The 20704-nt window shown below is 50.7% G+C and overlaps 1 protein-coding gene across 5 annotated transcripts in view; it reads left to right on the top strand.

Annotated features, from left to right (window-relative positions):
* Positions 1-20704, top strand: part of LOC120890333 (F-box-like/WD repeat-containing protein TBL1X) — a 175925-nt gene that overhangs the window by 43352 nt on the left and 111869 nt on the right. Inside the window, exon 2 of one of the 5 annotated variants that reach the window (XM_078035376.1) lies at positions 1682-1811. The exons of 3 other annotated variants lie outside the window; for them this stretch is intronic. The gene's annotated coding sequence lies outside the window, so the exon portion shown is untranslated. The remainder of the gene's footprint in view (positions 1-1681; positions 1812-20704) is intronic. One more of the 5 variants, XM_078035377.1, reaches the window with a different exon arrangement.

Raw genomic sequence — 20704 nt, forward strand, 5'->3', positions numbered from 1 at the left:
AGTTACTGAAGGCCAGTCTCTGTAATCATCGGCAGTCGTTTGCAACTTGGTGCCCTGGTACCGCTTTCCTGAGTACTTATTTTGAGCAAAGCACAGGGTGGGTGGGGGCGCTTAGGGGATGCTGTGGGGAGCCTAAGGGTCTCGGTCCTTACCTTTGAGACAACTGCAGTCTTAAAGAGTCTGCATGTTAGGGGTGACAGTGCCTTGGAATTCTTGTTTGGGCATATGGAAGAATTAGCTATTACAGGTAGGCTATTGTTTTTGTTATGCTGTGGCCAAATATGCCTACCGTTTAATTTGCCATCTTGACAATTTCCTCGTCCCTTGCCTGGGGCTTGGTGCGTGTTGGGCTCGGCTCCACCAGTGCTGTTGGGTGTAAAGTAAGTTCGTAACCTAGTATCCACTGCCACCATCCCTCTCGGCAATCCCTATCAAAGGGCTCCATGAAGCATGACTCTGTTCCAGTCTCCAGCGCCTGACCTCTGCCATTCTCCTTTCCATCTCTTGATCTAGACTCTCCTGGAGATCTCATCCAAGTGGGATCTGACGGCATTTGTCCAGGGCCCTTTACGTCGTACTGTGTTGATAGAGAGCACGTTTTGTTCACCTGTCCAGCTTTCCCCCGGTTCCCGACTCTGTGGACACCTCTTGGCTGTTAGGAGCGGATGCTGCTGCTGTGGATGTGTGTGGGGGGGCAATCCCTCGTGACGAGGGCCAGTTCACAGAGCCTGCTGAGCTGGTCCATGACGGCCAGGACCGCCAACAGTCCTGAGCTCCGCGGGCCGGAGCAGGGGCCTGGGTGTGAACCACGGTGGTCTGACAGAGACCCTCGAAGGAGAGGCCAGTGGCCGGGTGGGGCTCCGAAGGATTTTGGAGGCGAAGGCTCCTGGAGCCAGTTGATCCAAGGAGGGCCTTCTGGAGCGGGTGGGCGCTTCTAAGACCAGGATTTTGGCCACTGCGTCCCATCTCGGGTGTGGCTCCAGCAGTGCCTCTGCCTAGAGGTTCAGCTAAGAATTTTTAAAGGGCCATTCTGGGGCCTGGAAATGAAACGGCATCTGCTTGGGTCTCCGCCACCTCCACCCTGCCCAGAGGCCCAGGTCTTCCCCTCCTCCACCTCTTAAAATAATATTTTTTGGGTGTAGTTGGATACACACAATGCCTTTATTTTTATGTGGTGCTGAGGATGGAACCCAGGGCCTCGCATGTGCTAGATGAGCGCTCTACCGCTGAGCCAGGACCCCAGCCCTCTTCTTTTCCCCCTGTAATGATTTCGGCCTGGTTTGTGGCTAACTTAAAGAACCACTGGTCACATTTGCCTGGGGTCACTGGCCTGTGCTGACACATGACCCCTTCTGGCAGTGTCCAGAGAGTAACCCTGACCCTCCTAGTGCTGACTCTGGATGCCACTTTACCAAAGGTGGACTGGGTTATGGGGACTCTCTTATGCCCCTGTGCTTGTTGGATGCCTGTGATCGTCCTTGGACATCAAGGCTGCCCACCCAGCCGGCCTCCTTTTGCAAAGGCTGGAGGGAAGGTACTCGACCTACCTCTCCTCTGGTGGCCTCTTTGCGAGCCGCCTGGCCCCTCTCGTGCTTCCTCCTGGAAGCTGCTGTCCTGGGAGGGCACAGGAGGTGCCAGCCATCTCAGCTTCCTGGGTGATCTTATTTTTCATTGTTTGCAGGGTGTCTCGTGTCCAGAGCCCCAGCGTATCCGTCTGACGTGCTCCAGAGGCGGTGTCTGGCCCTTGGTAGGTGAAGGCAGCTGGGGAGAGGTGCCGTGACGTGTGGCCAAAGGCCACAGCACCTTCTGGGGTAAGCTGGCCGGCTGCCCCAGCCCTGGGCAGGGGATGAGGAACAGATGGAGGACTGGTCCCCGCCAGCGAAGCTGCTGAGATCGTGGTACTCGGCAAAGAGAGGGCTGAGGAGTGGCAGATGGAGGTGGAGAGCTAGGGGGACAGAGAAGGACGACAATTTGGATTTCTGCCTCCTGTGCGAATCTCTGGTGGCGGAGATGAGGAATGTGGTAGACTATGCACTGGGGTGACAAGGAACATCTGGGTACATTATCTGATTGGTTATGTGTAGAGACTTTCTTGTGACCTTCATGTCAATGTCATGGTTCCACGAAGGTCGTGGGCAGGCCAGACATGGCATTGGTTTGGGAGTGACGAAGGTTGGGGTGGATTGCGCCTCCACCTGGAATAGGTGTGGCAGCTGGGCAGGCTCCCTTCTTTCTGCCCTGGTTTTGGAATCAGAATGGAGTTGACGATGTCCACTTGGTATAGTTGTTAAGTGGGCTCTTCTGAGATGGCCTAGTTGGAGATCTTGGTGCTTGGCATACTAACTTGGAAAGATTGGTGTCCATTGTAAGTTTGGGGTATTCTGTGATGGTCCCTAGTCACCTTTTCTCCTCCCTGCCAAGTTCTACTTATTTTCTAAAAGTTGGCTCAGATCGCCGTCAGTTGAACAGGGAAAGACCAGGTTATTGAATCTTCCCACCCAACGTGTCCAATCCCAGGAAAGTCATGCCTCATCAATTGCACACTGTCTTCGTAGACCATAGGCTGAGGCTTGGAGGCAGAATGACCCCGAGGGCTCAGAAATATGCCAGAGGACATCTGGCTCTGGAGAGGGCCTTAGAAGACGTCCTTAGTGGCAGATGAAGCAGAATATCTAGATGATACCCAGAACGTACACAGAATGACCTGTGTGCACAACGGGTGGTAGTTAGTTACAGCGTAGGAAGAGTTTGTCACAATAAGGAAGATGGTTTAAGATGAGGTCAGGGGAACTTTGCTCCCCCTCGCTGGCGGTAACAGTAACTAATCTTCAGTACCTCATTCCCATTGGTAACACTTACTGAGCACTTACTGTTGGCCAGCCAGGATTCATGTCCTAAAGGTCTAGTGTACTGGGTGGGCTACCAAGACAAAGCAGCAGTGGTGGTGTGCAAGTTCACAGAAACTGTATGCTAGCTGCATGGAAGGAGGTGTGCAGGAGCCCAGGTTGTTACAGTCAGAGCCAGACAGGCAGCCTGGGCTTTCCCAGGACTTCGACTGTGTTGGACTTTGCTTTTTGTCCTGGAAAGGCCAACATGGCTGCAGGTGAGCCCAGGAGAAACTGTCCTAGAAGCGCCCCCCTCCCACAGGGGCTCCTTGGTTGGAGATGGACTGGCCCCCTCCCCCGTGCTTTCTTTCCTGTGTGTAAAGTTAGCCATTTTACAAGGGGAAGTCAAACGGGAAACTTCAGGCTTCTTTGCAGAAGGCTGGAGCGGCTGAGGAAGAGACGCACACCCCAGCGGTAGCTCATCTTCCCCTCAAATGTGTGCCAGTTTGGGGATAGCAAAATGTTTTCTGTTCACACTTGACAAAAGGCCTAAGTCTTTTATCACAGACAAGTCTGAATTCAGTGGTTTAGTCGGGATATTTTCCCATATTTTTAAATAAGATTCTTATGTACTCCCTAATGCTTTGGGTGTTCTTTGGAAAACCCTCTAATTTAGCAGGGAATCTTGGTGTGAGTTGTTCCAACATCCTGCATTGTTTATGAATCCCCCTCTCATTGTCTTTCAAAGGGTGTGAAATGCATTTTCTGTCCGTGTCATGAAGTAAGAACGCAGCGTTAATTTCTCTCTGGTTTCTAACTCTGTGTCTCGTTTCTAATTGGAAAATAAAAGCAGAATGTACTTTCTGTCCGAGGCGTGTTAAGTAATAAACAACTAAAGGGAGAATTTCGGTCACCAGGGGAAAGGAGGAGTCTGAGGATCAAACGAGACAGAAACAGAACCCACCAAAACAAAAGTACAAATGCTGTTTGGAATCTAATTATAATTAACTCCACTAATTCAATACTGCAGAAACAAATGGTCACACGATGTGCTGGCGGGGGTTTGTAATTCGATACATGTTGAGAGGCTTAGGTGGGGAGTGGGGACCTTGGGTTCTTGCTGCCAGGACTAGCTTGGGCCCCTTCAGTTCTGTGCCCCCAGGGAAGGGACTCAGCGGCTGCCTTGCTGGGTGGATGGAGTGAATTTGACAGGTGTGGACCAAAGAGAAAGCCGTAAGACACGGGAGCAGATTCAGATGGAGGTGAAGCGCTTCTCCTGGGTGACAACTCATGGGTTGGGTCCTCCTGTTGGGTGAATGTGCTCATTTTTATTTAAAATCCATTAAAGAGTATAGTGAGAATCATAACTTTAAGAAGTTGACAGCTGACACAAGCATCACGGGCTGGGAAAATGATATTTATGGATTCATTGTCTGATACTTCCCTATACTTTCCTTCCTTTTCTGAAAACTAAAAACCTGAGCCGGTGGCAATGGTGCACCCCTGGAGTCCCAGCTACTCGGGAGGCTGAGACAGGAGGATTGCGAGTTTGAGGCCAGCCTGAATAACAGACTCTGATGTTTTATTGAGGATCCTCATGTTTCAGTGCATGAACTGGTAGTTTAAGGTCCCCGCCAGCCTGGTTTGGTCATTGTTGTTACACTGGTGGTCCCGACTTGTTCCTGGTCACCGTGTGTGAATGTTCATCCTGTTGAATTTTGGGAAATTGCGGTTTTATTTGGTTCAGGATGAAAGTTGGTGGGTCACTTGATCAGAATTCCAAACGAGCATTTTCCTTGGACCGGTGTCTGGTGCTCACCATCTCTGCCCGGGTTTCTCTTCCCACCCTTGGGCAGTTGTGCCACCGTATGCTGTCTGACACGTCCCCCTCCTGGCCCGATGTGGGGTCATTTGTCTTCAAAGTGCTCCTAGAAGTCATTTCTGTAGCAGTGCAGGCTCCAAGAGCAGGACTGTAGGAGGGGAGACTTGGGACCGTGTAGATTCGGCCTACTAACCCAGGAGGAACCTCTTCTGTCGGAGCGGGCGACTCAGGGTTGCAGGAGACGGGTTACAACTGATGGCTGTGTCCGGTTTGACGTGTACACTTGCTGTCATCAAGAGCTTGTAGATGCTTTGCTTAGATGCCAGAGGGCTGTACCAGGGTGCGTTCTGTCTGTCCTCGGCTCTTGGTAAGGCAGAAAAGGAAAGGGAATCTGCAGGAAGAACCGGGATGCTGTTGGAGATTGCCCTGGGTGGTGGAAACCTGATACCTGTTGGCCGGTTGAGGCTGTGTCAGACTGTGCTGGAACTGTGATGGGGTTTTTCCTTAACAAATAGTTGTTGCTTAGAAGGGCCCTGAGTCTCGAGGATTTCATGAGCGGGGAAGCTGCTGCTTACTGACAGTCCCTACTCCAGCATGGTGGAAGCCCTGATGTTCAGGCCCCGCCACTGCAGAAGGGAAGGAGCCTCCTGGTGGGAGCCACTATTGGACCAAATGTTTGCAAATGCCTTCCTCCTGCTCTGTGAGCGTCCCTGCAGGACAGGTGTTATCCCTCTTGGCAGTGGGTGAGTGCATCTCAGAGTGAGCCTGTGGCCTTCCCCAGAGTTGCAAGGGGTGCAGTCAGTAATGACGTGAGATGAATCCCAATTGTCTTGAGACTCTGGCTGAACATGCCTGCTAGTCGCCTTCATGGCATCCCTGGGCTTGACTTTGACTCTGGATGTGCACGTCTGTTATGAGAGGAGGGAATGGGACTTTGGGAGTCGGGCACCAAGACCTTAATAAAGCCCTGTGTGACTCACTTTCAAGAGTGGTGGGTAACGTCGAACTCAACAGAGGCCTTTTTCTGTCCTCTCCCTCTTGAGTTTTCTCTTGCTGACTTGCATACTGGGCAGGACATCTGAGCCCATGTGGTTGGTTGACAGCAGACTGAGGGCTGCCGGAAAGCACCCCTTGCCGTGTGGTCTTGCATGCTCCTGGTGTGTGGGTGACCCTCCATGTGTACATCGCAGGAAGATCAATCCAGCTGATTGAGTTGCTGCTCACTTATTTATCGTTGAGTTGAACCAGCAGCCAAATGTACATTGTCCCCAGTTGGATCCGGGTTCTTGGATCATGAGCTGTGTTTGTCATCTTGGTCCTCTAGGCTCTAGAGAAGACCTCTAGCTCTCGACCCTGGTGTGCTAATTTTTGCATCCGTCCTGAGGTGGACCACAGGTGGATGGCGATTCCTCTTGGGTCACTCGGGAGTTTTTATTGATCTCTCGATAAAGGCGGGCGGATCTATGGGATGGCGCCCTCTTGCCGTTACCACCTCGGGCTGAACCTCACCACGTCTGTCTGTCCACTGAGGGCTAGTCCAGGGCCGCCATCACGCCTCAGTGGCAGTTGGGGCGTTTTAACAGAGACCAGGTGGCCCATGACTCCAGAAGTGCCTAACCCGCCAGCCGACTCCTGAACCACAAGAGCTTTGGCCACACAGTGATGTTTCTCATTCTTCTACCCATTTTGCCTTTATTAGCGGGTAATTTTTAAAAGAATTTGTTTTTCCTTATTTGGAAAAGCCATTTTTTTTAAACAAGATGTTGCAATCCATCACTGTCAATTTTTTTTTTTTTCAACTAGGGGTTGAACCTAGTGGCACTTTACCAATGAGCTATATCCCCAACCCTTTTATTTATTTTTTTTTAAGACAAGGTCTTACTACATGGCTTAGGGCCTCTTCAAGTTGCCAAGGCTGGCCTCAAACTTGGGATCCTCCTGCTTCAGCCTCCTGAGTAGCTGGGATTACAGGTGTGCACCTCCACGCCTTTTCTTTTACACGAATTCATTGCGTTAAATTTACCCAGCCCTTTCAGGTTGGGTCCTGAATTCGTTCCCCATGTTCGTCCAGGTTCCTTTAAGCATGTGCTTTCTCTCTGGGGCAGGAGGACGTTCCAGGGGTCCAGTGTGAATTCCCTGCGCCTCGCCTGGGATCGACTGAAGAGCCCCAGAGGGTGATGTTTAGAAGCCAGAATCTGGAATCTGGGTGTGCTCACTGATGTGGAGGTGGCATTGCCTCCAGGACCATGCGGAGGAGAGACCTGGAGACGGAGTTGTTTAGTGGTGTGACTTCATGTCCTGTAGCTCCAAAGGTCTTCCGGTACCTTCCTCTTTTCCATCCAGCATCTCCCTTCAGCAGTAGGAACTTCGTAGAGCAGCAGTGTAGTGACACGTTGTCCTCTCCCATAATACACGCAAAATAACTTGCCTGGGAAATGCCTGCATTGGTGAGGGTTGATGTCCAGAGGTACTCGCTCTTGTTTTTATTCTGAGGTCTGTGCTATCGATCTGATAGACACATAGATCAGATTGTTTTCATACAGAATTTTAAGATAAACGTAAGATATGTGTTTTCTTTCCCGGATTAGGTGCCGTTTGGAGTATATATGAAAAGGTTTCTGTAATGCCAAAGTCCCCACACTCTAATAACGGGTGTCGTGAGGTGGCCTGCCTGTCTTGATCCCTCCTACCTCATTGGCATTCATCTCTTCACTTCCTCTTCATTCCTTTTCTGCTTTTCTGTGTTCTTTTTGCATCGTTCAACTGTTTTTTAAAGCGCCCTCAGAGGTCTGTTGGCAATTCTAAACGTGTGTACCAGCAAAAAGGTCATCCTATTGAGTCGGCTTTTGGGACTAAACTGCCCGAGAAAAACAACTTGGAGGAGGAAAGATTTACCTGGGCTCCTGATTTCGGAGGTTCAGTTCACAGTTGGGTGGCCCCCTAGCTCTCTGCCCAAGGTGAGGCGGAATAACATGGCGGAAGGGTGTGAAAAGCGGGGCGTGGCAGGCAGGTCACTTGGAAAAGGGTGCACCCCCAGTGACCGGCCCGCTTCCCCCGATTACCTCCCAATAATCCGTTCACCATCAGTGGATTAATCCCTTGATGTCTTGAGCCAGTCACCTCCCAAAGGCACACCGGGGAACACGTGGGACTTTGGGGGGACCTTCCGGATGAGCGTCATAACATGACCACACTGGCACGAGTCGTTACTGAAGTATAAAAACTGTGCCAGTCGACTGAGGCTCTCCAGAGAGTTTTCCTCATGGTGACTTGAGTCGAAACACAGGGAGATGGAACAGTGCAGGTCCGTGATCGAGAGAATGGACCAGAAACCATGAGGACTGCCCAAGAAGCACCCTTGCGTCAGCCACAGGACTGTTCAGAATAATGCCCCACCTCATTAGCCTCGGCGACCAACACGCGGGTGCTGCCACTTGGAACGTTATGATGCTTGACTGTAGGGTTTTGGCCCCTCTGGGAGTTGGTTTATCAAGGAGCGTGGTGGAAAGGGGTGCACCTGGAACCTTTTGATCACTTGACATTTGCCTTTACGTTGGGTGCAGTTGGAATTTGGGAAGAGTCTTGGCTCATATGCCTGCCAGCTACAAGTCGGGCCTAATAAGTAGAAGCAGCCTCCTTTCCATATGACACCCTCTCATGTTGGAAGACACCAGCTGTCCCTGACTTGAGCCTCTGAGCACAAACAGCCTCCAAAAGAAGTGCACTGGGCTAGTGGAGCTCTCGTGTCCAGATCTGGGTTTGCCATTCTTTCCTTGTCATCTTTGCTGCCTGGATCCTGTCCTGTCTCAGAGCTGAGCTAGTGGGTTCTGTTTCTGGGGGTGGGTCCTTCCGCCTGTGCACCCCCACGCAGGGATCTGCAGTCAGAGCTGCGGGGCCAAACTAGGCCTCCTACCTGCCTTTAGGTGGGCTTCAAGGGAAGAATCCTTTTGATACTTGTTAATAATGGGGGAAGACTGTGCCATGACAAATGATGGGCGATTCAACTTGGAGTGTGTTGAATGCTGTCGGTAGAAATCTGGGGAAGTTCTTCTCCTCTTTGCAGAAGAGAGGTATTTACTTGTTCTTGCTGTATGGGATGTTTTTGGTGCCTCCACTCGACACGCAGTGGGGTCAGGGGGGTAGGGATCCCACATGGCTTGAGCAGTTCACATCTGGGCTTAGTAACAGGAGCGGTTCATTCGCTTTCAGACTTGGGGAAAAGGAACAGTGTTGAGTACTTGGTCCCCTCTGTGCAGATCCTAAAGGCAGCCCGCAGGACCTCCTTTCAGAATAGTCACCCTTGAACCAGAGAGGAAGGCCGGAGGTGGTGGGGTGCCGGGGAGGGTGGCCCCAGATCAAGGGGCGTCTGGGACACCAGGGCCCCGGGGGAGGGTATGCTTTGTGCCCACCGGGAACACCCGTTTGATTTCTGAGAGCCCCTGTACGTCTGAACTGAGCCGTCTTCAGAAGGCGCTTGGCATCCCAGGAACAGCCTCGTGCGATTCTGCAGCCCGGCTCCGAGCCACCATCCAGGCTGGGTGGGGTTGAGAGTCCCTCTTGGAGTCGTAGTTAACAGGATAAAACGAGAGCTTTGATGCGGACCCCGTTTTCAACAGTCCGTTTGATTCTCTGTCCACAAGCTAAAAGAAAATAATCGGCCATTCAGAAGGAATATTTATGGAACCTACAAAAAACCTTAGTTGTTTAAGGAAAAGACAGACGGGTCTGTCTCCCTGTTCTCTCCCTGATTGCTGCCCGGGGTTGAAAAGCGAGTGACAGAAAGCGATTTCCACATCGGCTAGACTCTTCAGATCCTCTTAGTAAAAGTGTGAGTTTTTTCTTTGCGTGAAAAAAATGACGTCTGCACATCTCCCTTGGTGTACGGGTTACATCCTGGTCATTTCAGTACAGTGTAGAAACACACAGGTGTGATGGGAGACCAGTGCGGTTTTTTTGTTTTTTGGAGGTACTGGGGATTTAACTCAGGGGCACTTAACCACTGTGCCGTGTCCCCAGCCCTACTTTGTATTTAGAGACGGAGCCTCACTGAGTTGCTTAGGGCCTGGCTTTTGCTGAGGCTGGCTTTGAATTTGCAATCCTCCTGCCCCAGCCTCCCAGCCTGTTGGGATGACAGGCGAGTGCCACCATGCCTGGCTAGACTTGCATTTCTCAGACCTCCCAAGGAAGATACTTACAACTGGGATTTGTCACAATCTGGGGAGGTGGACCATTCCAGTGCCAGATGGACATGATGGAATGAACGGAGACTGGCCTCGCACCGCTCACTTTCAGCTGCCCCAGGCGGTGGGCAGTGTCTGCAGATAGTTCACTTGTCAGAAAGCAGGTGATGGCCGTGTCTAGTAGACAAAGGTCCAGGCTGCCGCTGGACACCCTCCAGTGCACAGAACAACCTTTGCCACAAAGGATGATGTAGCCTCGGTGATGCCTGGCACCAGGAATTCTAGGTCGGAGGACGTCTTGGAGCAAGTGTCAATCAACTCTCCATCACGTGGACAAAAACACCTGAGATGATCCCCTTGAACACAAGAGGTTTATTTGTCCTCTCGTGGTCCGCGGGCTCTGCTGCCGTGGGGCCTCTGGCAAGGCAGTGCCTCGGGGTGGACACCTGTGGCACAGGGAGCTCTCTCCTCCTGGCATCCTGGAGGCAGTTCCAAGTGCAGCTCCCTGGAACCGAGCCCTCGGCACACAGGCCTTGGGGGAACATTCCAGGTCCAAACGCTACTAGAGTCTCGCCTTACGGAGCTTCTAACTTAAAATAATGTGCAGGGCACATGCCCATGTGTACACACGTCAACATAGACGGCTCTTCTGCACACACGAGGTAGGCAGTGCATGGGCGCAGGGAACATTGTTTTGGGGACATTTGTGTCCCCAAGTGTTTGCAGAGAGGATTTGTCTGCACCTTTTGCCTTGGATATGAAGTTTAAGAGAAGGACGGTGAGTTCGTGGTGTGAATTTTCCTAAGCTCCCGAAAGCCCAGAATAGAAGAACTGTAGGATTATGGATGTGAGGCACCTAAACTTGAGGTCCTTGTTGTAGCCGCCGAAGGAGGCTGATACCGTGTGAACCCAGGCGGATGTTCATCGCCATCAGTGCTGTGGGAGGAGGAGGTGCAGCTGGTAACGAGCAGAAGGTCAGAGCCCTGGACTCTGCTTCTCCAGCTTCCTTTCTTGCCCCAGGGAATGGCAGCCTGGCTCTGAGATTTATTACCCTGTGTGGTCATTGTCATTGATCTGATTCCCTCCCTGTGTTTAATGCTTCAGGCGTAAGCAACCATACTTGATCATGTTCTTTTGAAGAATCGGCCTTCCAAGTTGCAGGTTTATTCTATTTTGGACTGAGCCATCGTCATCTATTCATAGAAATTAGTTGAAATTAAGGTGTGTGTTTACATGCATCTTCTTAGCAGTGCTGGTCCTGGTGATGTGGACAAAGTGGTACAGTGGGGCAGTTGAAGGTCGTGTATATACATGTGTATGTATATTAAAAGTGTTTGGCCATTGTTCCTCATGTTTTGTCATGTGTTGACAGAAAATTGAATTTCTTAATCCACTTAAATTGAATTTGAAATGCACTTAGGAAGCTGGGTCTTGGGGTATTTAGAATTCTTAGCTGCTTATAAGCAGATATTCTAGTGGTTTCATCTTCGGGATCCTGTTGTGACTCCAATAAAACACATTTTATGCATTTCACTTTTCATCGGCTGAAAACCACGTTGGGTACAAATATGACTTGGTTCAACGAAACTTATTGTTGGTGTCATTTGAATTAGAAAGCCATTCTGGGTGGTTCTTACTTAAATTACGCTTTTGTGCTTTTGACAGTAGAGGAAATGCACACATTTAAAAGCTCCTTTCCTTCTGCAGCGGATGAAGAGCTTTCGCTTTTGGGGAATTTGGAAGTCGTCCCCCGTGCTTTGACTGAAAATAAAGCGTGGTCCCGTGTTGAACACTTGTGCACCTATCATCTCGGCCTCAAAGAGCTCACAACTTTTTTTTTTTTTTAACAACCTTATTGAGTTCTAATTTACATCTTGGAGTTCTCCCTTTATAGATGCACGACTCGGGGATTTTTTTTAGTCAACTTATGGAGTTGGCTAGGCATTGATGTACTGTGGTTTTTAGGACTTTCTTGTCACCCCAGAGATGGTCCTGCAGGCCCTCCCTCCCCTGGTCTCCTGGCAGCCACTAACTCATTTTGTGTCTCCTGGATCTTGTGTACTCCGGAGGTGTCACGTGGGTGGGCCTGACACCTGTCACTTTTTCTCCGTGAGCTCCTGGGGGCCCTCCTGCCTGGAGTGCTTCCAAAGCCCTGGCCACAAGACTCTGATTTTGAAGGTGGAGGCTGGGCTGGAGGCTGGGGTGTGGCTTTCGGAGTGAAGGGGAGGTTTTCCGGTTGGAGGGAGCAAGAGGGCCCAGAGTGGATGACCCGATGTGGTGTGTGTGCCACAGGCAACTTGGAGCAAGATTTGAGCCAGCACTGCTCCCCCTACACTCTCCCTTGCATGTTTAAGGGACTCTGTAGGGGACATTGGTTCACCCCTGCAATCCAGGGTAATTTGTTTTTCATATCAGCTGATGAGCAGCCTGAATTCCACCTGAAACCTGAATTCCCCCTGTGATGCAACCTGGGGACAGGGCTGTGGCCAACCTGGTGGGTATGACACTGCCTTTCACAGATGGCATCTGGTCCATGTGTTATGTGTCATTCCTGGACATGTTACCCTGTCCCCTACTCTCTGGCCATTGGGGCCACGTATGCAGGCAGGCAGTGTAGCCTGTGTGGTCTTTCTGGACCAACGATGGTGGGATCCATCATACACTGGAATGATGACATAGGTTCAGGTCTCTGCTGTTGGAAGGGTCACTGGGGTCTGTGGATTTGCAGGAGAAATGATCATGCAGAGGAAAAGTGTCATCTTGCAGAGGCCAAGCGGGCGTGGCAGTGGTGTGGAGAGAGTCGGCGTTGGGCGTGCAGTGGGGTTGCAGTGATGGGACTTGAGATCTGTGCAGGGAACATGGTAGTGTGGGCGGTGGGCAGGAAGCAAGGAGTCTAGGAACATCTGGGAATAAAATAAAGCAGTTGGCAAGTCAAGAGGACCAAGAGAATCCAGGGCAGACCAAGTCTGCTTTGGAAATGGTCCCTTGGGTGATGCCTGGTGATACCCCCATGGCCAATGGGGTCGGGAGGCCCACTCCTTGGCCCCAGGTCCCTTCCCTGTGGTGAGTGTGGCTGCTCCGTCAGCCAGGGTTGGAGGGAGGACGGTTCTGGGGCCAGCTGGCCCTTGAAGAAGGAAGGGTGAGGCGCAGCGTGGCTCTTACGGACCTGGTTGAGGTTACTGGTTCAGGACTGTGGTACCAGAAGTTTCCTTTGATCCTCATGGTCCCAACCTGCAGTCATCTCCTCTACTTGGCCGTGTTGGGAGCGTGGCGGTTGAGAACTCCTGGCTTCCTGATCGAGGACACGACACCGGGCCCTGGCTTCCCAGTTTCCCTGCAAGGCTACAGCCTAAGGTGGTGGGACTCTTTGTCACCCACAGGTGGCCACGCCAACAGAAGGGTGGCATGGTGGACGTGGTCCCAGGACCACAGGGAGCAGTAGCCTCCTCTGGAGCAGGGAGGCATCCGTGACGACCGTACCAGTGCCTTCGTGCCGCCGCCTCTGGATCGGTCTCTCCAGTTTGATCAGTTTTCCGTAGAACTGACTTGTTTGGGGTCACGGAGGCAAATTCCCCTCGGGGTGAGGGGAAGAGGGTTTCCATCTCGGGGCGTCGATTCTCTCGGCCTGTCGAGTGCCAAGTGCCTTATCAGCCAGACTTGCTCCTTGAGATTTCAGACGTCCCCACACACTGGCCGACTCCTGTCTCCGTGCCAGACTCTTGAGGGACGATAGAGACCCACAGACCATCGGACACCATCGCTCAGGGGGAAAGAGCGACAGTCACCGTGCTCTAAAGTTAAAATAGTGAAGTAACTGACCTTGGATTCCTACTTCCAGGGCTCGAAGAGAATAGATGTGCATTTTCTAAGCCAAAAAAGAAATGAGTTAATTCAATGGAATTCTCCAAAGGGGAACCGCGGGAAGTGTGTTCACCGTCTCTTGCTGCGCTGTGAGTGCACCCGCGTAGAGCGCTCATGTTGGTTATGTTAAGGGGAATCGGCTTTTCAGAGCCAAGTAACGGGGTTTACTCAAAACGATAGAAAGCAGAGCTCCCACCCAGGAGGGGCCCAAGGAGGGTCACCTCTTGGTGTCTGTCACTCTGTGGTTGGATTAGCCTGTGGTTTCCAAAGCCTCTTTTGGAGGTTAAGTGGGTCATGAAGTCCAGTCGCACCGGGGACCCTGGTGTTCCCACGCCCCCAGTGCAGTCCAGGTGTTGATCCAGGGCCACCTCGCCTCGGGAAGTGGGCACCTACTTCAGCCTCCAGTACCGTTACTGGTCGGCTCCATTTGAGGTCCTTGGCAGGGACGCAGGAGGAGTGTCCACCCTGTGCTGGGGCCCTTCACCCAGTCTAACCATCTGCTGTCATGTCCGCCGCCTCTCCCCCCCAGAAGTGCCCTGACTGCCGTTAGGGAAGAGGGGTGATGGCCCGTCTGGCTGCCTTGGGCTGATGAGGGGCGTTGGCCATCAGGAACTCTCCGGAGAGTCTATCTAGTGGGCCCTGTGGAGGCCAGGTGGCACTGACATGGGAGGCTGCACCTCCCTGACCAACGGGAAAGTCCACGGACTGTGGGCCTCTCGCACATCAGGGCAGTCCAGAGTCCATGGTGGCGGTTGTTGGGGGCTGGATGAGGTGTACCCATGACAGGGTCACGCCTGCTGTGAAGCAGGACTTCCACGGCTTGAACCTCGAGCTGTGGAGCGACCAGGAAGGCATCCTTCCTCCAGGGCGCCATCTTGGATCTGTGTCAAGGCTCCTGTGGGTCAAGGATCCCAACTTGGCTGGCTTCTCCGCTCTGTCATCTCTCACAAGGCGGCTGGGCGGGGCTCTGGTCGGAAGCTCTGCTGAGGGACAGGTGGCCTGCGGTCCACTCCTGTGGTGGTTTGTAGGGAGCAGTTGCTGCTGGGCTGAGCTCCTCGGTTCTCTGCTGGTGTAACCAGGCATTAAAGGGGAACTCGGGAGACGGGAGAAGTCGGGCAGAGGAAACGGGGTGCTGAGAGGGAGAAGTCGGGCAGAGGAAACGGGGTGCTGAGAGGGAGAAGTCGGGCAGAGGAAACAGGGTGCTGAAATGGAGAAGTCGGGCAGAGGAAACGGGGTGCTGAGACGGGACAGGGGGACTCTCGAGTCACTGGAACAGGGTAGAACCACAGTGCCTCTGTTTCTTAGGTTTTACTGAGATACAAGTCATAAATAGCTCATAGGTTCTTTTTTCCTGAAATTCTCGATGTGCACTTGTGAGAAAGTAGACCTTTTGGTGTCATGAATAGATCTGCAAATTACTTAAAAGGCAGCATTGAATTTACTGTTGCCATGTATTTGAGTACCAGGGATTGAAGTCAGGGGCCCTCGACCACTGAGCCCCGTCCCCAGCCCTGCTTTGTATTTTATTTACAGACAGGGTCTCGCCAAGTTGCTTAGGACACCACTGTTCCTGAGGCTGGCTTTGAACTTGAGATCCTCCTGCCTCAGCCTCCCAAGCCACTGGGGTGACAGCCATGTGCCACTGTGCCCAGCTGTGTTCGTATGTATTCTTGCCCAGCTGTGTTCATATGTATTCTTGCCATTGGGATTTTTTTTTTTACACTACATAAGAAAGCTGTACTTATACAGGTGGTCCCTGAAGTTTTTCGACACTTAGGAAATGGTTCCTGCTGTTGGCGGCACTGCTCACGGTGGCAGAGGGGAAGACGACGGTGAGAGTAGCTGGTAAAGCGTGAGTTAGGCGTGTGCTGGGTTCCTAGGCAACCGTTAAAAATCATAGTATAGAGGTGGTGGATTACTGGCACCAAAACGTGTTTACGAGATACTGCAGTGTGCATCTGCAACCCCAGGAGACCTGCAGCCCAGCTGGGACTCGGAAGTGCTTCTAAAATGCAGTGAACCAGGCTGCTGGGGGGTGGGTGGGTGTGTGTGTGTGTGTGTGTGTGTGATTGCCATGTTGTTTCCACTCATAAATTTTATTTTCTCTGTACTTGGCTATCACACACTTATCCAGCATCCAGGGTTATTTAAAGAAGTGTCTCCTTGAAACTTCCTGTGTGTTTATTGAATAGTCTTGTCCACGGTTCTCTTTCTGGTACCCGTGGGAGAAACTTTACACATCTCAAAAGCTTGGAAGCTGTGTTCTCGTTTCTTTATTTTTTAAATGACTTGGAATGAGCATCTCAGTTTCATTTTTTTTACCTTTTTTTTGGTACCTGGGATTGAGCCCCTGAGCCACATCCCCAGTCCTTTTTATTTTTTGAGACAAGGTCTCCCTAAGTTGCTGGGGCTGGCCTCCAACTTGTGATCCTCTGGCCTCGGCCTCCTGAGCTGCAGGCGTGCACCACCGTGCCTGGCTCATTTCTTTGAATGTCAAGGAAACTCGGAATCAGATTAGTGTTTCCCTTCCAGCTAACCTAAAGTTGTACTCCATGGCAAATGTCACCGAATACCTTCCCGTCTTGGCTGCATCTTGGTTTCCCTACCTTTTCCTTCTGCGTGCCTCGGTTTACCTCATGGATTATTTTTGCCTTTCAGTTGTGTTCTTGAGAGCAAGCCGAAGTCGCCTGTCCCCCCTCCTTTTCTTTCCGTGGGTGGGGAATTGCAAGTCTTTCCACGAGAGAGCAGCAAAGGGGGCCGAGACGGGTCTCACCAGCTTTTGAATTCTGCTGTGGGAGCAGCATCTTATTTTAATCGAGTCTCTTCCTGTGGAAGTGCCTCGGGACAGAGGGCATTTCTAAATTTAGTGAGTGCCGTATCGCCGACAGTCACCTGGCAAACGCTAGGCAAAGCATTCCAGGTCATTTATGCCCAAAAATGAAGGTGGTTTAAAATCGGTTTCTATGGAGGCCTAGTGATGAACAGAGGCCCGGAGTCGCTGAATTTCACTGGGATTTGCACACGGTTCGTGGGCGTGCACGTACCTGGGGTAGAGCGGAAGTTCTTCTCTATCCCGACTTGGGGATGTTGGCTCTAGATGCTGCTGAAGTCTCAGCCTGATTGTATCACAGTGTTGGCTGAGAAGCAGGAAACGCAGAGGAGGAGGTATCAGAAACAAATGTGAAGAGTTCGTGCAAAAAGTGCAGTTCTTGGTTCCCAGATGTGTGGGCAGGGCAGGTTTGAAATCGGTCCTGCATCTTTTCCTGGTGGTTCTTTTAGAATCATGGCTGACAGTAATGACTTCTGCCGGATGGTCTTAGCAGGCCAGGAGGTGAGTGTACTCTCTCTGTTCCTCCCAGTGTCCTGCCACATGGGTATCCTTCATCCCATAACATGGGGGAGGGGACGGTGAGGCTCGCCCGTGTTCGTCTGGGGTGACATGTCTATTCATTGACAAGACTGTAAGCTGTTGCAGTCATGCGTGGAGCTCAGAGCCAAAAGCAATCGGGCATACTTACAATGTTTCCTGCGTGCCCAGGAAGGGCTCCACGTTGTCACGTTTCGGGAAGATGTCCAGGTGAGGAAGGGATGTCCCTGAAGATGCCTGCTCAAGACTCTAAAGGGGATCGCTCTCAACTCTCCTGGCTCCGCATCTGTGCTGCTCCCAGACAGAACAACAGAAGCTGCACACGTTGCCACCAGGAAAGACGGGCCAGGCTCTGAGCGCCCTCACTGATGACGGCGTCCCTAGGGTGCACCGTAACTGGGGGAAGGCTGGCTGGGGCTCCAGGCAGGAGTTTGCAGGAGGGGGAGGTGGGCTCTCGAGGGGGAGGGTGGTTCACGGCCTTGGGGTCCCCAGGGCTGGACCCATGGGGTCTCAAAGGGTGCTGGGCTCGGGAGTGTGAAACTGGAGACTTTGCTCATGGCCTGGCAAAACCCAGGAGGAGATCTAGACGCTGGTGTTCAGGAAGCTGGTGGAGATGGGTATGGGGTTATTCTGGAGCCAGTTTGTGAAAAGCTTGGTGATGGTGTAAAACATGGCCTGCGTTCATCCCCCTCCTGTGGTCCTCTCGGCTCCATCCACTGCCTACCGTGAAGCATAATTCCCAAGGAACTAGTGGTAGCCCCCTTATCCGTGGGGCATAAATTTTGCAGCCCTTGTTACATGCCTGACACCGAGGATATACTGTGATCATTCACATTAGTGAGTCATGTGCCTCTAAGTGATGAATGGGAGGTATATAGTATGGATATGTAGGACAAATGGTTGACTTATGTCCTGCACAGGACAGAGCTCGACAGTGCAAGAATTCATCACGGCACTCAGAAAAGCATGTAGTTTAAAACTTAGGAATTGTTGAGTTCTGGAATTTCTGTTTTCAAATCTCAGAAATGGAAACCTTGAAAAGCAAAACTGTGCAAAGCAAAACTTCTGATAAAGGGGAACTATCATATGTCATTCTTACTGAAGTAGCTGTTGAAGGATGTGTAGCAGCACCGTGGTCTTCCCAGTCAATGCCAAGAACACCCCTATCTTCAGTGATAGCAACCTTTGTTTCCACACATTGCCAAATATGTCTTGGTAGGGGCAAAGTCGCCCCCAGTTGAATTTCTCACCTAAAGCTTGGGAACGGGGCTGACCTTGGGTGGACGCTGGAACAGATTCCCAATGACCCATTGCTATCATAACAAGCACCCTCCATCTCTCTATTTTTATTTTCCATTTGTGCAAAAGGCACTGAAAGCCACTTCAAAAGGTTCCATTTACAAAAGGGTAAAATCTCAGACCAATGCATAATTTGGGTTCAACTTTCTTTAGTAAAATGCAAGTCAAGTGCATTTCTAGGAGTCCCCCCCCCCACACCTCTTGGAGGTGGTGAGGGGGAGTCCAGAGGAAGGAGAGAATTGGGAAAGTGTTCCCAGTGGATCAAGTTGTTGGGAGGGGCTGCAGGGGAAGATGGTTGTCTGAGGTTAAAGTGAAGCACTGCAGAATTATCCATCCAGAATGCCAGAATGAGCTCTGTGACCTTATCGTGGAGGTTGGAGAAAAGGTGTAGTTTGGGAGTAGAAATACACGTGGGTACGTGCGTGTGTGCACTTGCCTCAGGACCCAGTTCTTGAGGTAGCCGGTAACGTTGCTTCTTTCTAGTTTTGGTGTTCTTGGTTTCGCAGTATGTATGGAAGGGAATGGTTGAATCTGGTGATTGACAGTGGGAGATTTCTGAGTGTATTTGTTTTCCAAAAGGGATTTGCTTGCTGTGCTGTTAAATGAAATTGCAGCCGGAACAATTGACCTTTCCAGGTAAAGAGGGAGTTGGGTTGTGTTTTGCAAATGATTGAAACCGAAATATGAACAGCAGGCCCATATGGTGTTCAGAAACTTTTATCATACGTTCTGTGTAGGATAAACACTGTGCTCGATAATCGCATTTAAAATTGTGCTTCATGCTCATTGCAAAATGTGGAGCCGGTGCTTTGGGACGTGAGGAAGACGTGCACTGGGATTCTCTTCCACCTCGTGATGCACTAGCTCATCTCTAAATAAAAAAAAAAACTGATTAGTGTCATGTGTGGCTTATCTTTATAAAGTTTGGCATAATATCAGCGTGGAGAGATTCCAATTACTGTTGACTGGCAGTTTACACAATACAAAAGATCATATTATGCTAATACTTTAATGTATCATCTTTAAACCTGATTCTTTTTCTTTGGCTCCAGATTAGTTTCATGCCTCTAAATAAAATTTAATCTGTCACTGTGATTTAAATAAATGCCTAGAAAGAAATATTGTGCCGCTGATAGCTTATTATAATTTCCTGTAGGCTTGTTTGCTGTGTACAAGTATCGATTGTGCCACTTTGACAAGCATGATTTGTTACTAAGCCTCATCAGACATAACAGAGGAAATCAAGTTTGTGGGTTTAGCGTCTCTTTCTCCTCCTTTGAATTGTTTATACTTTTACACTGAACTTGTAAAACCTACAAGTAACAGATTCACATTTTCCAGGAACTGATGGGTATTAAATGACATATCTTGAGAGAAGGGAAAATACCTGTGGAAATGTATCTTGTTTGTTGACTAAACGGTAACTTAAGGTTCTGATCCTGCTCCATGTTAGTTTTTTTAATAACTTTTTTATAGTTGTATTTTACTCATTTATTTTTTATGTGGTACTAAGGATTGAACCCAGGGCTTCACGTGTGCTAGGCAAGTGCTCTACCATTGAGCCACAACCCCAGGGAGTATTCAGAACTTTTGTGGGGTTTCTCTGTGTGTGTGAGTGTGTGTGTGTGTGTGTGTGTGTGTGTGTGTGTGTGTGTGGTGTGTTCTAGGGATTAACCCAGGGGTGCTGAGCCATATCCCCAGCCTTTCTTTTTTTTTTTTTTTTTTTTGAGACAGGGTCTCACTGAGTTGCTGAGGCTGCCTTTGAACTTCCCATCTCTTGCCTCAGCCTCCCAAGTTGCTGAGATCACAGGCGTGCTCACCTGTGGCTTGGTTTTGTTCTTTTCCATGTAGATCATTAGACGGCCTGAGCAACAGTTTGGTTTATGTGTGACATGTATCAAATGAAGACAAAGATGCGTGCTTAGAAAATGCCCTGGGGGGCTGGGGTTGCGGCCTTGCGTTAGAGCGCTTGCCTAGCGTGTGCAAGGCACTGGGTTCGATCCTCGGCACCCCATAAAAATAACATAAAGGTATTGTGTCCAACTACAACTAATGCCTTTTTAGTTCCTGTATTTTTTAATCAAAGCACTTAGGAGGAAATGTGCAGTCCTCTGCCTGACCTACAGAGAAGTCACCCGTGTGTTCCTTGTTCCTTTTCCTCCATCTTTCCTTCTATTAGCACGCGTGTGACTGTTCTGTGGGGCACCCTGATGACTCGAGGAGGCACCCAAGGGATCTCCTTTTCCCTTCTTGTACTTGGGATAATGAGCTGCATCTTTACTTACAAGGATGTTTCTCCTTGAGGAGCGCCCATGCAGGTTCTTGAGCTAAATCATGGAACTTCATGCTG

This window comes from Ictidomys tridecemlineatus, chromosome Y, assembly GCF_052094955.1.
Source record: "Ictidomys tridecemlineatus isolate mIctTri1 chromosome Y, mIctTri1.hap1, whole genome shotgun sequence".
Taxonomy (NCBI): domain Eukaryota; kingdom Metazoa; phylum Chordata; class Mammalia; order Rodentia; family Sciuridae; genus Ictidomys; species Ictidomys tridecemlineatus.